This window comes from Pleuronectes platessa, chromosome 7 (genome assembly GCF_947347685.1).
Source record: "Pleuronectes platessa chromosome 7, fPlePla1.1, whole genome shotgun sequence".
Taxonomy (NCBI): domain Eukaryota; kingdom Metazoa; phylum Chordata; class Actinopteri; order Pleuronectiformes; family Pleuronectidae; genus Pleuronectes; species Pleuronectes platessa.
This window is the reverse complement of record NC_070632.1, coordinates 29,465,157-29,482,177: the sequence shown is the minus strand read 5'-3', so window position 1 is coordinate 29,482,177 and position 17,021 is coordinate 29,465,157.

Here is a 17,021-nt window from a genome sequence, read left to right as displayed (position 1 = left end):
TTATTAAAAAAAATGACATGGGACACTTGTAGGTACTTTACATAATAGAAAGAATGCCTAGAAATGTCCCAAATGTTTTGTTAGGGAAAAATACAGTACATGGGAGAACAAATTCTCAAGCACCAGCCAATCCTGGGGAGCCACTCTAAAGCCCAACCCTGAGTGCCGAATAGCCTGGAAATGTCTCACTCTTAGTGTTATTTAAAAAAATGACATGGGACACTTGTAGGCACTTTATACTATAGCAAGAATGCCTAGAAATGTCCCAAATCTTTTGTTAGGGAAAAATACAGTACATGGTAGAACAAATTCTCAACCACCAGCCAAGCCTGGGTAGCCACTCTAAAGCCCAATCCTGAGTTCTGAAAAAAATGCTTAGAAATGTCTCACTCTTTGTTTTAGGTAAAAAAATGACATGGGACACTTGTAGACACTTAACATTATAGCAAAAATGCATAGAAATGTCCCACACATTTTGTTAGGGAAAAAATGAAATACATGGTAGAACAAATTCTCAACCACCAGCCAAGCCTGGGGAGCCACTCTAAAGCCCAACCCTGAGTGCTGAAAAATGCCTAGAAATTTCTCACTCTTTGTTTTAGGTAAAACAATACATGGGACACTTGTAGGCACTTTACATAATAGAAAGAATGCCTAGAAATGTCCCAAATGTTTTGTTAGGGAAAAATACAGTACATGGGAGAACAAATTCTCAAGCACCAGCCAATCCTGGGGAGCCACTCTAAAGCCCAGCCCTGAGTGCCGAATAGCCTGGAAATGTCTCACTCTTAGTGTTATTACAAAAAATGACATGGGACACTTGTAGGCACTTTACATAATAGAAAGAATGCCTAGAAATGTCCAAAATGTTTTGTTAGGGAAAAATACAGTACATGGGAGAACAAATTCTCAAGCACCAGCCAAGCCTGGGGAGCCACTCTAAAGCCCAACCCTGAGTGCTGAAAAATGCCTATAAATGTCTCACTCTTAGTGTTATTTTAAAAAATGACATGGGACACTTGTAGGCACTTTCGTTATAGCAAGAATGACAAGAAATGTACCAAATGTTTTGTTAGGGAAAAATACAGTACATGGTAGAACAAATTCTCAACCACCAGCCAAGCCTGGGGAGCCACTCTAAAGCCCAACCCTGAGTGCTGAAAAATGCCTATAAATGTCTCACTCTTAGTGTTATTAAAAAAAATAGATGGGACACTTGTAGGCACTTTACATTATAGCAAGAATGCCTATAAATGTCCCAAATGTTTTGTTAGGGAAAAATACAATACATGGTAGAAAAAATTCTCAACCACCAGCCAATCCTGGGGAGCCACTCTAAAGCCCAACCCTGAGTGCCGAAAAATGCCTGGAAATGTCTCACTCTTAGTGTTATTAAAAAAAAGGACATGGGACACTTGTAGGCACTTTACATTATAGCAAGAATGCCTAGAAATGTCCCAAATGTTTTGTTAGGGAAAAATACAGTACATGGTACAACAAATTCTCAAGCACCAGCCAAGCCTGGGTTGCCACTCTAAAGCCCAACCCTAAGTTCGGAAAAAATGCCTAGAAATTTCTCACTCTTTGTTTTAGGTAAAACAATACATGGGACACTTGTAGGCACTTTACATAATAGAAAGAATGCCTAGAAATGTCCCAAATGTTTTGTTAGGGAAAAATACAGTACATGGGAGAACAAATTCTCAAGCACCAGCCAATCCTGGGGAGCCACTCTAAAGCCCAACCCTGAGTGCCGAATAGCCTGGAAATGTCTCACTCTTAGTGTTATTAAAAAAAATGACATGGGACACTTGTAGGTACTTTACATAATAGAAAGAATGCCTAGAAATGTCCCAAATGTTTTGTTAGGGAAAAATACAGTACATGGGAGAACAAATTCTCAAGCACCAGCCAATCCTGGGGAGCCACTCTAAAGCCCAACCCTGAGTGCCGAATAGCCTGGAAATGTCTCACTCTTAGTGTTATTTAAAAAAATGACATGGGACACTTGTAGGCACTTTATACTATAGCAAGAATGCCTAGAAATGTCCCAAATCTTTTGTTAGGGAAAAATACAGTACATGGTACAACAAATTCTCAAGCACCAGCCAAGCCTGGGGAGCCACTCTAAAGCCCAACCCTAAGTTCGGAAAAAATGCCTAGAAATTTCTCACTCTATGTTTTAGGTAAAACAATACATGGGACACTTGTAGGCACTTTACATAATAGAAAGAATGCCTAGAAATGTCCCAAATGTTTTGTTAGGGAAAAATACAGTACATGGGAGAACAAATTCACAAGCACCAGCCAAGCCTGGGGAGCCACTCTAAAGCCCAACCCTGAGTGCTGAAAAATGCCTATAAATGTCTCACTCTTAGTGTTATTAAAAAAAATAGATGGGACACTTGTAGGCACTTTACATTATAGCAAGAATGCCTATAAATGTCCCAAATGTTTTGTTAGGGAAAAATACAATACATGGTAGAAAAAATTCTCAACCACCAGCCAATCCTGGGGAGCCACTCTAAAGCCCAACCCTGAGTGCCGAAAAATGCCTAGAAATTTCTCACTCTTTGTTTTAGGTAAAACAATACATGGGACACTTGTAGGCACTTTACATAATAGAAAGAATGCCTAGAAATGTCCCAAATGTTTTGTTAGGGAAAAATACAGTACATGGGAGAACAAATTCTCAAGCACCAGCCAATCCTGGGGAGCCACTCTAAAGCCCAGCCCTGAGTGCCGAATAGCCTGGAAATGTCTCACTCTTAGTGTTATTACAAAAAATGACATGGGACACTTGTAGGCACTTTACATAATAGAAAGAATGCCTAGAAATGTCCAAAATGTTTTGTTAGGGAAAAATACAGTACATGGGAGAACAAATTCTCAAGCACCAGCCAAGCCTGGGGAGCCACTCTAAAGCCCAACCCTGAGTGCTGAAAAATGCCTATAAATGTCTCACTCTTAGTGTTATTTTAAAAAATGACATGGGACACTTGTAGGCACTTTCGTTATAGCAAGAATGACAAGAAATGTACCAAATGTTTTGTTAGGGAAAAATACAGTACATGGTAGAACAAATTCTCAACCACCAGCCAAGCCTGGGGAGCCACTCTAAAGCCCAACCCTGAGTGCTGAAAAATGCCTATAAATGTCTCACTCTTAGTGTTATTAAAAAAAATAGATGGGACACTTGTAGGCACTTTACATTATAGCAAGAATGCCTATAAATGTCCCAAATGTTTTGTTAGGGAAAAATACAATACATGGTAGAAAAAATTCTCAACCACCAGCCAATCCTGGGGAGCCACTCTAAAGCCCAACCCTGAGTGCCGAAAAATGCCTGGAAATGTCTCACTCTTAGTGTTATTAAAAAAAAGGACATGGGACACTTGTAGGCACTTTACATTATAGCAAGAATGCCTAGAAATGTCCCAAATGTTTTGTTAGGGAAAAATACAGTACATGGTACAACAAATTCTCAAGCACCAGCCAAGCCTGGGTTGCCACTCTAAAGCCCAACCCTAAGTTCGGAAAAAATGCCTAGAAATTTCTCACTCTTTGTTTTAGGTAAAACAATACATGGGACACTTGTAGGCACTTTACATAATAGAAAGAATGCCTAGAAATGTCCCAAATGTTTTGTTAGGGAAAAATACAGTACATGGGAGAACAAATTCTCAAGCACCAGCCAATCCTGGGGAGCCACTCTAAAGCCCAACCCTGAGTGCCGAATAGCCTGGAAATGTCTCACTCTTAGTGTTATTAAAAAAAATGACATGGGACACTTGTAGGTACTTTACATAATAGAAAGAATGCCTAGAAATGTCCCAAATGTTTTGTTAGGGAAAAATACAGTACATGGGAGAACAAATTCTCAAGCACCAGCCAATCCTGGGGAGCCACTCTAAAGCCCAACCCTGAGTGCCGAATAGCCTGGAAATGTCTCACTCTTAGTGTTATTTAAAAAAATGACATGGGACACTTGTAGGCACTTTATACTATAGCAAGAATGCCTAGAAATGTCCCAAATCTTTTGTTAGGGAAAAATACAGTACATGGTAGAACAAATTCTCAACCACCAGCCAAGCCTGGGTAGCCACTCTAAAGCCCAATCCTGAGTTCTGAAAAAAATGCTTAGAAATGTCTCACTCTTTGTTTTAGGTAAAAAAATGACATGGGACACTTGTAGACACTTAACATTATAGCAAAAATGCATAGAAATGTCCCACACATTTTGTTAGGGAAAAAATGAAATACATGGTAGAACAAATTCTCAACCACCAGCCAAGCCTGGGGAGCCACTCTAAAGCCCAACCCTGAGTGCCGAAAAATGCCTGGAAATGTCTCACTCTTAGTGTTATTAAAAAAAAGGACATGGGTCACTTGTAGGCACTTTACATTATAGCAAGAATGCCTAGAAATGTCCAAAATGTTTTGTTAGGGAAAAATACAGTACATGGTACAACAAATTCTCAAGCACCAGCCAAGCCTGGGGAGCCACTCTAAAGCCCAACCCTAAGTTCGGAAAAAATGCCTAGAAATTTCTCACTCTATGTTTTAGGTAAAACAATACATGGGACACTTGTAGGCACTTTACATAATAGAAAGAATGCCTAGAAATGTCCCAAATGTTTTGTTAGGGAAAAATACAGTACATGGGAGAACAAATTCACAAGCACCAGCCAAGCCTGGGGAGCCACTCTAAAGCCCAACCCTGAGTGCTGAAAAATGCCTAGAAATGTCTCACTCTTAGTGTTATTACAAAAAATGACATGGGACACTTGTAGGCACTTTACATAATAGAAAGAATGCCTAGAAATGTCCCAAATGTTTTGTTAGGGAAAAATACAGTACATGGGAGAACAAATTCTCAAGCACCAGCCAAGCCTGGGGAGCCACTCTAAAGCCCAACCCTGAGTGCTGAAAAATGCCTAGAAATTTCTCACTCTTTGTTTTAGGTAAAACAATACATGGGACACTTGTAGGCACTTTACATAATAGAAAGAATGCCTAGAAATGTCCCAAATGTTTTGTTAGGGAAAAATACAGTACATGGGAGAACAAATTCTCAAGCACCAGCCAATCCTGGGGAGCCACTCTAAAGCCCAGCCCTGAGTGCCGAATAGCCTGGAAATGTCTCACTCTTAGTGTTATTTCAAAAAATGACATGGGACACCTGTAGGCACTTTACATAATAGAAACAATGCCTAGAAATGTCCCAAATGTTTTGTTAGGGAAAAATACAGTACATGGGAGAACAAATTGTCAAGCACCAGCCAAGCCTGGGGAGCCACTCTAAAGCCCAACCCTGAGTGCTGAAAAATGCCTAGAAATGTCTCACTCTTAGTGTTATTAAAAAAAATGACATGGGACACTTGTAGGTACTTTACATAATAGAAAGAATGCCTAGAAATGTCCCAAATGTTTTGTTAGGGAAAAATACAGTACATGGGAGAACAAATTCTCAAGCACCAGCCAATCCTGGGGAGCCACTCTAAAGCCCAACCCTGAGTGCTGAAAAATGCCTATAAATGTCTCACTATTAGTGTTATTAAAAAAAATAGATGGGACACTTGTAGGCACTTTACATTATAGCAAGAATGCCTATAAATGTCCCAAATGTTTTGTTAGGGAAAAATACAATACATGGTAGAAAAAATTCTCAACCACCAGCCAATCCTGGGGAGCCACTCTAAAGCCCAACCCTGAGTGCCGAAAAATGCCTGGAAATGTCTCACTCTTAGTGTTATTTAAAAAAAGGACATGGGACACTTGTAGGCACTTTACATTATAGCAAGAATGCCTAGAAATGTCCCAAATGTTTTGTTAGGGAAAAATACAGTACATGGTACAACAAATTCTCAAGCACCAGCCAAGCCTGGGGAGCCACTCTAAAGCCCAACCCTAAGTTCGGAAAAAATGCCTAGAAATTTCTCACTCTTTGTTTTAGGTAAAACAATACATGGGACACTTGTAGGCACTTTACATAATAGAAAGAATGCCTAGAAATGTCCCAAATGTTTTGTTAGGGAAAAATACAGTACATGGGAGAACAAATTCTCAAGCACCAGCCAAGCCTGGGGAGCCACTCTAAAGCCCAACCCTGAGTGCTGAAAAATGCCTAGAAATGTCTCACTCTTAGTGTTATTAAAAAAAATGACATGGGACACTTGTAGGTACTTTACATAATAGAAAGAATGCCTAGAAATGTCCCAAATGTTTTGTTAGGGAAAAATACAGTACATGGGAGAACAAATTCTCAAGCACCAGCCAATCCTGGGGAGCCACTCTAAAGCCCAGCCCTGAGTGCCGAATAGCCTGGAAATGTCTCACTCTTAGTGTTATTTCAAAAAATGACATGGGACACCTGTAGGCACTTTACATAATAGAAACAATGCCTAGAAATGTCCCAAATGTTTTGTTAGGGAAAAATACAGTACATGGGAGAACAAATTCTCAAGCACCAGCCAAGCCTGGGGAGCCACTCTAAAGCCCAACCCTGAGTGCTGAAAAATGCCTAGAAATGTCTCACTCTTAGTGTTATTTAAAAAAATGACATGGGACACTTGTAGGTACTTTACATAATAGAAAGAATGCCTAGAAATGTCCCAAATGTTTTGTTAAGGAAAAATACAGTACATGGGAGAACAAATTCTCAAGCACCAGCCAATCCTGGGGAGCCACTCTAAAGCCCAACCCTGAGTGCTGAAAAATGCCTATAAATGTCTCACTATTACTGTTATTAAAAAAAATAGATGGGACACTTGTAGGCACTTTACATTATAGCAAGAATGCCTATAAATGTCCCAAATGTTTTGTTAGGGAAAAATACAATACATGGTAGAAAAAATTCTCAACCACCAGCCAATCCTGGGGAGCCACTCTAAAGCCCAACCCTGAGTGCCGAAAAATGCCTGGAAATGTCTCACTCTTAGTGTTATTAAAAAAAAGGACATGGGACACTTGTAGGCACTTTACATTATAGCAAGAATGCCTAGAAATGTCCCAAATGTTTTGTTAGGGAAAAATACAGTACATGGTACAACAAATTCTCAAGCACCAGCCAAGCCTGGGTTGCCACTCTAAAGCCCAACCCTAAGTTCGGAAAAAATGCCTAGAAATTTCTCACTCTTTGTTTTAGGTAAAACAATACATGGGACACTTGTAGGCACTTTACATAATAGAAAGAATGCCTAGAAATGTCCCAAATGTTTTGTTAGGGAAAAATACAGTACATGGGAGAACAAATTCTCAAGCACCAGCCAAGCCTGGGGAGCCACTCTAAAGCCCAACCCTGAGTGCTGAAAAATGCCTATAAATGTCTCACTATTAGTGTTATTAAAAAAAATAGATGGGACACTTGTAGGCACTTTACATTATAGCAAGAATGCTTATAAATGTCCCAAATTTTTTGTTAGGGAAAAATACAATACATGGTAGAAAAAATTCTCAACCACCAGCCAATCCTGGGGAGCCACTCTAAAGCCCAACCCTGAGTGCCGAATAGCCTGGAAACGTCTCACTCTCAGTGTTATTTTAAAAAATGACATGGGACACTTGTAGGCACTTTATATTATAGCAAGAATGCCTAGAAATGTCCCAAATCTTTTATTAGGGAAAAATACAGTACATGGTAGAACAAATTCTCAACCACCAGCCAAGCCTGGGTAGCCACTCTAAAGCCCAACCCTGAGTTCTGAAAAAAATGCCTAGAAATGTCTCACTCTTTGTTTTAGGTAAAAAAATACATGGGACACTTGTAGACACTTAACATTATAGCAAAAATGTATAGAAATGTCCCACACATTTTGTTAGGGAAAAAATGAAATACATGGTAGAACAAATTCTCAACCACCAGCCAATCCTGGGGAGCCACTCTAAAGCCCAACCCTGAGTGCTGAAAAATGCCTATAAATGTCTCACTATTAGTGTTATTAAAAAAAATAGATGGGACACTTGTAGGCACTTTACATTATAGCAAGAATGCCTATAAATGTCCCAAATGTTTTGTTAGGGAAAAATACAATACATGGTAGAAAAAATTCTCAACCACCAGCCAATCCTGGGGAGCCACTCTAAAGCCCAACCCTGAGTGCCGAAAAATGCCTGGAAATGTCTCACTCTTAGTGTTATTTAAAAAAAGGACATGGGACACTTGTAGGCACTTTACATTATAGCAAGAATGCCTAGAAATGTCCCAAATGTTTTGTTAGGGAAAAATACAGTACATGGTACAACAAATTCTCAAGCACCAGCCAAGCCTGGGGAGCCACTCTAAAGCCCAACCCTAAGTTCGGAAAAAATGCCTAGAAATTTCTCACTCTTTGTTTTAGGTAAAACAATACATGGGACACTTGTAGGCACTTTACATAATAGAAAGAATGCCTAGAAATGTCCCAAATGTTTTGTTAGGGAAAAATACAGTACATGGGAGAACAAATTCTCAAGCACCAGCCAAGCCTGGGGAGCCACTCTAAAGCCCAACCCTGAGTGCCGAAAAATGCCTGGAAATGTCTCACTCTTAGTGTTATTAAAAAAAAGGACATGGGACACTTGTAGGCACTTTACATTATAGCAAGAATGCCTAGAAATGTCCCAAATGTTTTGTTAGGGAAAAATACATTACATGGTACAACAAATTCTCAAGCACCAGCCAAGCCTGGGGAGCCACTCTAAAGCCCAACCCTAAGTTCGGAAAAAATGCCTAGAAATTTCTCACTCTTTGTTTTAGGTAAAACAATACATGGGACACTTGTAGGCACTTTACATAATAGAAAGAATGCCTAGAAATGTCCCAAATGTTTTGTTAGGGAAAAATACAGTACATGGTAGAACAAATTCTGAACCACTAGCCAAGCCTGGGGAGCCACTCTAAAGCCCAACCCTGAGTGCTGAAAAATGCCAATAAATGTCTCACTCTTAGTGTTATTAAAAAAAATAGATGGGACACTTGTAGGCACTTTACATTATAGCAAGAATGCCAAGAAATGTACCAAATGTTTTGTTAGGTAAAAATACAATAAATGGTAGAAAAAATTCTCCAGCACCAGCCAATCCTGGGGAGCCACTCTAAAGCCCAACCCTGAGTGCCGAATAGCCTGGAAATGTCTCACTCTTAGTGTTTTTAAAAAAAATGACATGGGACACTTGTAGGCACTTTACATAATAGAAAGAATGCCTAGAAATGTCCCAAATGTTTTGTTAGGGAAAAATACAGTACATGGGAGAACAAATTCTTAAGCACCAGCCAAGCCTGGGGAGCCACTCTAAAGCCCAACCCTGAGTGCTGAAAAATGCCTAGAAATGTCTCACTCTTAGTGTTATTAAAAAAAATGACATGGGACACTTGTAGGCACTTTACATTATAGCAAGAATGCCAAGAAATGTACCAAATGTTTTGTTAGGTAAAAATACAATAAATGGTAGAAAAAATTCTCCAGCACCAGCCAATCCTGGGGAGCCACTCTAAAGCCCAACCCTGAGTGCCGAATAGCCTGGAAATGTCTCACTCTTAGTGTTTTTAAAAAAAATGACATGGGACACTTGTAGGCACTTTACATAATAGAAAGAATGCCTAGAAATGTCCCAAATGTTTTGTTAGGGAAAAATACAGTACATGGGAGAACAAATTCTTAAGCACCAGCCAAGCCTGGGGAGCCACTCTAAAGCCCAACCCTGAGTGCTAAAAAATGCCTATAAATGTCTCACTCTTAGTGTTATTTTAAAAAATGACATGGGACACTTGTAGGCACTTTCGTTATAGCAAGAATGCCAAGAAATGTCCCAAATGTTTTGTTAGGGAAAAATACAGTACATGGTAGAACAAATTCTCAACCACCAGCCAAGCCTGGGGAGCCACTCTAAAGCCCATCCCTGAGTGCTGAAAAATGCCTATAAATGTCTCACTCTTAGTGTTATTAAAAAAAATAGATGGGACACTTGTAGGCACTTTACATTATTGCAAGAATGCCTATAATTGTCCCAAATGTTTTGTTAGGGAAAAATACAGTACATGGGAGAACAAATTCTCAAGCACCAGCCAAGCCTGGGGAGCCACTCTAAAGCCCAACCCTGAGTGCTGAAAAATGCCTAGAAATGTCTCACTCTTAGTGTTATTAAAAAAAATGACATGGGACACTTGTAGGTACTTTACATAATAGAAAGAATGCCTAGAAATGTCCCAAATGTTTTGTTAGGGAAAAATACAGTACATGGGAGAACAAATTCTCAAGCACCAGCCAATCCTGGGGAGCCACTCTAAAGCCCAGCCCTGAGTGCCGAATAGCCTGGAAATGTCTCACTCTTAGTGTTATTACAAAAAATGACATGGGACACTTGTAGGCAATTTACATAATAGAAAGAATGCCTAGAAATGTCCCAAATGTTTTGTTAGGGAAAAATACAGTACATGGGAGAACAAATTCTCAAGCACCAGCCAAGCCTGGGGAGCCACTCTAAAGCCCAACCCTGAGTGCTGAAAAATGGCTAGAAATGTCTCACTCATAGTGTTATTAAAAAAAATGACATGGGACACTTTTAGGTACTTTACATAATAGAAAGAATGCCTAGAAATGTCCCAAATGTTTTGTTAGGGAAAAATACAGTACATGGGAGAACAAATTCTCAAGCACCAGCCAATCCTGGGGAGCCACTCTAAAGCCCAACCCTGAGTGCTGAAAAATGCCTATAAATGTCTCACTCTTAGTGTTATTTAAAAAAATGACATGGGACACTTGTAGGCACTTTCGTTATAGCAAGAATGCCAAGAAATGTACCAAATGTTTTGTTAGGGAAAAATACAGTACATGGTAGAACAAATTCTCAACCACCAGCCAAGCCTGGGGAGCCACTCTAAAGCCCATCCCTGAGTGCTGAAAAATGCCTATAAATGTCTCACTCTTAGTGTTATTAAAAAAATAGATGGGACACTTGTAGGCACTTTACATTATAGCAAGAATGCCTATAAATGTCCCAAATGTTTTGTTAGGGAAAAATACAGTACATGGGAGAACAAATTCTCAAGCACCAGCCAAGCCTGGGGAGCCACTCTAAAGCCCAACCCTGAGTGCTGAAAAATGCCTAGAAATGTCTCACTCTTAGTGTTATTAAAAAAAATGACATGGGACACTTGTAGGTACTTTACATAATAGAAAGAATGCCTAGAAATGTCCCAAATGTTTTGTTAGGGAAAAATACAGTACATGGGAGAACAAATTCTCAAGCACCAGCCAATCCTGGGGAGCCACTCTAAAGCCCAGCCCTGAGTGCCGAATAGCCTGGAAATGTCTCACTCTTAGTGTTATTACAAAAAATGACATGGGACACTTGTAGGTACTTTACATAATAGAAAGAATGCCTAGAAATGTCCCAAATGTTTTGTTAGGGAAAAATACAGTACATGGGAGAACAACTTCTCAAGCACCAGCCAAGCCTGGGGAGCCACTCTAAAGCCCAACCCTGAGTGCTGAAAAATGCCTATAAATGTCTCACTATTAGTGTTATTAAAAAAAATAGATGGGACACTTGTAGGCACTTTACATTATAGCAAGAATTTCTATAAATGTCCCAAATGTTTTGTTATGGAAAAATTCAATACATGGTAGAAAAAATTCTCAACCACCAGCCAATCCTGGGGAGCCACTCTAAAGCCCAACCCTGAGTGCCGAATAGCCTGGAAATGTCTCACTCTTAGTGTTATTAAAAAAAATGACATGGGACACTTGTAGGCACTTTCGTTATAGCAAGAATGCCAATAAATGTACCAAATGTTTTGTTAGGGAAAAATACAGTACATGGTAGAACAAATTCTGAACCACCAGCCAAGCCTGGGGAGCCACTCTAAAGCCCAACCCTGAGTGCTGAAAAATGCCTAGAAATGTCTCACTCTTAGTGTTATTAAAAAAAATGACATGGGACACTTGTAGGTACTTTACATAATAGAAAGAATGCCTAGAAATGTCCCAAATGTTTTGTTAGGGAAAAATACAGTACATGGGAGAACAACTTCTCAAGCACCAGCCAAGCCTGGGGAGCCACTCTAAAGCCCAACCCTGAGTGCTGAAAAATGCCTATAAATGTCTCACTATTAGTGTTATTAAAAAAAATAGATGGGACACTTGTAGGCACTTTACATTATAGCAAGAATGCCTATAAATGTCCCAAATGTTTTGTTATGGAAAAATTCAATACATGGTAGAAAAAATTCTCAACCACCAGCCAATCCTGGGGAGCCACTCTAAAGCCCAACCCTGAGTGCCGAATAGCCTGGAAATGTCTCACTCTTAGTGTTATTAAAAAAAATGACATGGGACACTTGTAGGCACTTTCGTTATAGCAAGAAAGCCAATAAATGTACCAAATGTTTTGTTAGGGAAAAATACAGTACATGGTAGAACAAATTCTGAACCACCAGCCAAGCCTGGGGAGCCACTCTAAAGCCCAACCCTGAGTGCTGAAAAATGCCAATAAATGTCTCACTCTTAGTGTTATTAAAGAAAATAGAAGGGACACTTGTAGGCACTTTACATTATAGCAAGAATGCCAAGAAATGTACCAAATGTTTTGTTAGGTAAAAATACAATAAATGGTAGAAAAAATTCTCCAGCACCAGCCAATCCTGGGGAGCCACTCTAAAGCCCAACCCTGAGTGCCGAATAGCCTGGAAATGTCTCACTCTTAGTGTTATTAAAAAAAATGACATGGGACACTTGTAGGCACTTTACATAATAGAAAGAATGCCTAGAAATGTCCCAAATGTTTTGTTAGGGAAAAATACAGTACATGGGAGAACAAATTCTCAAGCACCAGCCAAGCCTGGGGAGCCACTCTAAAGCCCAACCCTGAGTGTTCTGAAAAATGCCTATAAATGTCTAACTCTTAGTCTTATTAAAAAAATGACATGGGACACTTGTTGGCACTTTCGTTACAGCACACTTGTAGGCACTTTCGTTATAGCAAGAATGCCAAGAAATGTACCAAATGTTTTGTTAGGGAAAAATACAGTACATGGTAGAACAAATTCTGAACCCCCAGCCAAGCCTGGGGAGCCACTCTAAAGCCCAACCCTGAGTGCTGAAAAATGCCAATAAATGTCTCACTCTAAGTGTTATTAAAAAAAATGACATGGGACACTTGTAGGCACTTTCGTTATAGCAAGAATGCCAAGAAATGTACCAAATGTTTTGTTAGGGAAAAATACAGTACATGGTAGAACAAAATCTCAAGCACCAGCCAAGCCTGGGGAGCCACTCTAAAGCCCAACCCTGAGTGCTGAAAAATGCCTATAAATGTCTCACTCTTAGTGTTATTTAAAAAAATGACATGGGACACTTGTAGGCACTTTCGTTATAGCAAGAATGCCAAGAAATGTACCCAATGTTTTGTTAGGGAAAAATACAGTACATGGTAGAACAAATTCTCAACCACCAGCCAAGCCTGGGGAGCCACTCTAAAGCCCAACCCTGAGTGCTGAAAAATGCCTATAAATGTCTCACTCTTAGTGTTATTAAAAAAAATAGATGGGACACTTGTAGGCACTTTACATTATAGCAAGAATGCCTATAAATTTCCCAAATGTTTTGTTAGGGAAAAATACAATACATGGTAGAAAAAATTCTCAACCACCAGCCAATCCTGGGGAGCCACTCTAAAGCCCAGCCCTGAGTGCCGAATAGCCTGGTGATGTCTCACTCTTAGTGTTATTACAAAAAATGACATGGGACACTTGTAGGCACTTTACATAATAGAAAGAATGCCTAGAAATGTCCCAAATGTTTTGTTAGGGAAAAATACAGTACATGGGAGAACAAATTCTCAAGCACCAGCCAAGCCTGGGGAGCCACTCTAAAGCCCAACCCTGAGTGCTGAAAAATGCCTAGAAATGTCTCACTCTTAGTGTTATTAAAAAAAATAGATGGGACACTTGTAGGCACTTTACATTATAGCAAGAATGCCTATAAATGTCCCAAATGTTTTGTTAGGGAAAAATACAGTACATGGGAGAACAAATTCTCAAGCACCAGCCACGCCTGGGGAGCCACTCTAAAGCCCAACCCTGAGTGCTGAAAAATGCCTAGAAATGTCTCACTCTTAGTGTTATTAAAAAAAATGACATGGGACACTTGTAGGTACTTTACATAATAGAAAGAATGCCTAGAAATGTCCCAAATGTTTTGTTAGGGAAAAATACAATACATGGTAGAAAAAATTCTCAACCACCAGCCAATCCTGGGGAGCCACTCTAAAGCCCAACCCTGAGTGCTGAAAAATGCCTATAAATGTCTCACTCTTAGTGTTATTTAAAAAAATGACATGGGACACTTGTAGGCACTTTCGTTATAGCAAGAATGCCAAGAAATGTACCAAATGTTTTGTTAGGGAAAAATACAGTACATGGTAGAACAAATTCTCAACCACCAGCCAAGCCTGGGGAGCCACTCTAAAGCCCATCCCTGAGTGCTGAAAAATGCCTATAAATGTCTCACTCTTAGTGTTATTAAAAAAAATAGATGGGACACTTGTAGGCACTTTACATTATAGCAAGAATGCCTATAAATGTCCCAAATGTTTTGTTAGGGAAAAATACAGTACATGGGAGAACAAATTCTCAAGCACCAGCCACGCCTGGGGAGCCACTCTAAAGCCCAACCCTGAGTGCTGAAAAATGCCTAGAAATGTCTCACTCTTAGTGTTATTAAAAAAAATGACATGGGACACTTGTAGGTACTTTACATAATAGAAAGAATGCCTAGAAATGTCCCAAATGTTTTGTTAGGGAAAAATACAGTACATGGTAGAACAAATTCTCAACCACCAGCCAAGCCTGGGGAGCCACTCTAAAGCCCAACCCTGAGTGCTGAAAAATGCCTATAAATGTCTCACTCTTAGTGTTATTAAAAAAAATAGATGGGACACTTGTAGGCACTTTACATTATAGCAAGAATGCCTATAAATGTCCCAAATGTTTTGTTAGGGAAAAATACAGTACATGGTAGAACAAATTCTCAACCACCAGCCAAGCCTGGGGAGCCACTCTAAAGCCCAACCCTGAGTGCTGAAAAATGCCTATAAATGTCTCACTCTTAGTGTTATTAAAAAAAATAGATGGGACACTTGTAGGCACTTTACATTATAGCAAGAATGCCTATAAATGTCCCAAATGTTTTGTTAGGGAAAAATACAATACATGGTAGAAAAAATTCTCAACCACCAGCCAATCCTGGGGAGCCACTCTAAAGCCCAGCCCTGAGTGCCGAATAGCCTGGAAATGTCTCACTCTTAGTGTTATTAAAAAAAATGACATGGGACACTTGTAGGTACTTTACATAATAGAAAGAATGCCTAGAAATGTCCCAAATGTTTTGTTAGGGAAAAATACAGTACATGGGAGAACAACTTCTCAAGCACCAGCCAAGCCTGGGGAGCCACTCTAAAGCCCAACCCTGAGTGCTGAAAAATGCCTATAAATGTCTCACTATTAGTGTTATTAAAAAAAATAGATGGGACACTTGTAGGCACTTTACATTATAGCAAGAATGCCTATAAATGTCCCAAATGTTTTGTTATGGAAAAATTCAATACATGGTAGAAAAAATTCTCAACCACCAGCCAATCCTGGGGAGCCACTCTAAAGCCCAACCCTGAGTGCCGAATAGCCTGGAAATGTCTCACTCTTAGTGTTATTAAAAAAAATGACATGGGACACTTGTAGGCACTTTCGTTATAGCAAGAAAGCCAATAAATGTACCAAATGTTTTGTTAGGGAAAAATACAGTACATGGTAGAACAAATTCTGAACCACCAGCCAAGCCTGGGGAGCCACTCTAAAGCCCAACCCTGAGTGCTGAAAAATGCCAATAAATGTCTCACTCTTAGTGTTATTAAAGAAAATAGAAGGGACACTTGTAGGCACTTTACATTATAGCAAGAATGCCAAGAAATGTACCAAATGTTTTGTTAGGTAAAAATACAATAAATGGTAGAAAAAATTCTCCAGCACCAGCCAATCCTGGGGAGCCACTCTAAAGCCCAACCCTGAGTGCCGAATAGCCTGGAAATGTCTCACTCTTAGTGTTATTAAAAAAAATGACATGGGACACTTGTAGGCACTTTACATAATAGAAAGAATGCCTAGAAATGTCCCAAATGTTTTGTTAGGGAAAAATACAGTACATGGGAGAACAAATTCTCAAGCACCAGCCAAGCCTGGGGAGCCACTCTAAAGCCCAACCCTGAGTGCCGAAAAATGCCTGGAAATGTCTCACTCTTAGTGTTATTAAAAAAAAGGACATGGGACACTTGTAGGCACTTTACATTATAGCAAGAATGCCTAGAAATGTCCCAAATGTTTTGTTAGGGAAAAATACAGTACATGGTACAACAAATTCTCAAGCACCAGCCAAGCCTGGGTTGCCACTCTAAAGCCCAACCCTAAGTTCGGAAAAAATGCCTAGAAATTTCTCACTCTTTGTTTTAGGTAAAACAATACATGGGACACTTGTAGGCACTTTACATAATAGAAAGAATGCCTAGAAATGTCCCAAATGTTTTGTTAGGGAAAAATACAGTACATGGGAGAACAAATTCTCAAGCACCAGCCAATCCTGGGGAGCCACTCTAAAGCCCAACCCTGAGTGCCGAATAGCCTGGAAATGTCTCACTCTTAGTGTTATTAAAAAAAATGACATGGGACACTTGTAGGTACTTTACATAATAGAAAGAATGCCTAGAAATGTCCCAAATGTTTTGTTAGGGAAAAATACAGTACATGGGAGAACAAATTCTCAAGCACCAGCCAATCCTGGGGAGCCACTCTAAAGCCCAACCCTGAGTGCCGAATAGCCTGGAAATGTCTCACTCTTAGTGTTATTTAAAAAAATGACATGGGACACTTGTAGGCACTTTATACTATAGCAAGAATGCCTAGAAATGTCCCAAATCTTTTGTTAGGGAAAAATACAGTACATGGTACAACAAATTCTCAAGCACCAGCCAAGCCTGGGGAGCCACTCTAAAGC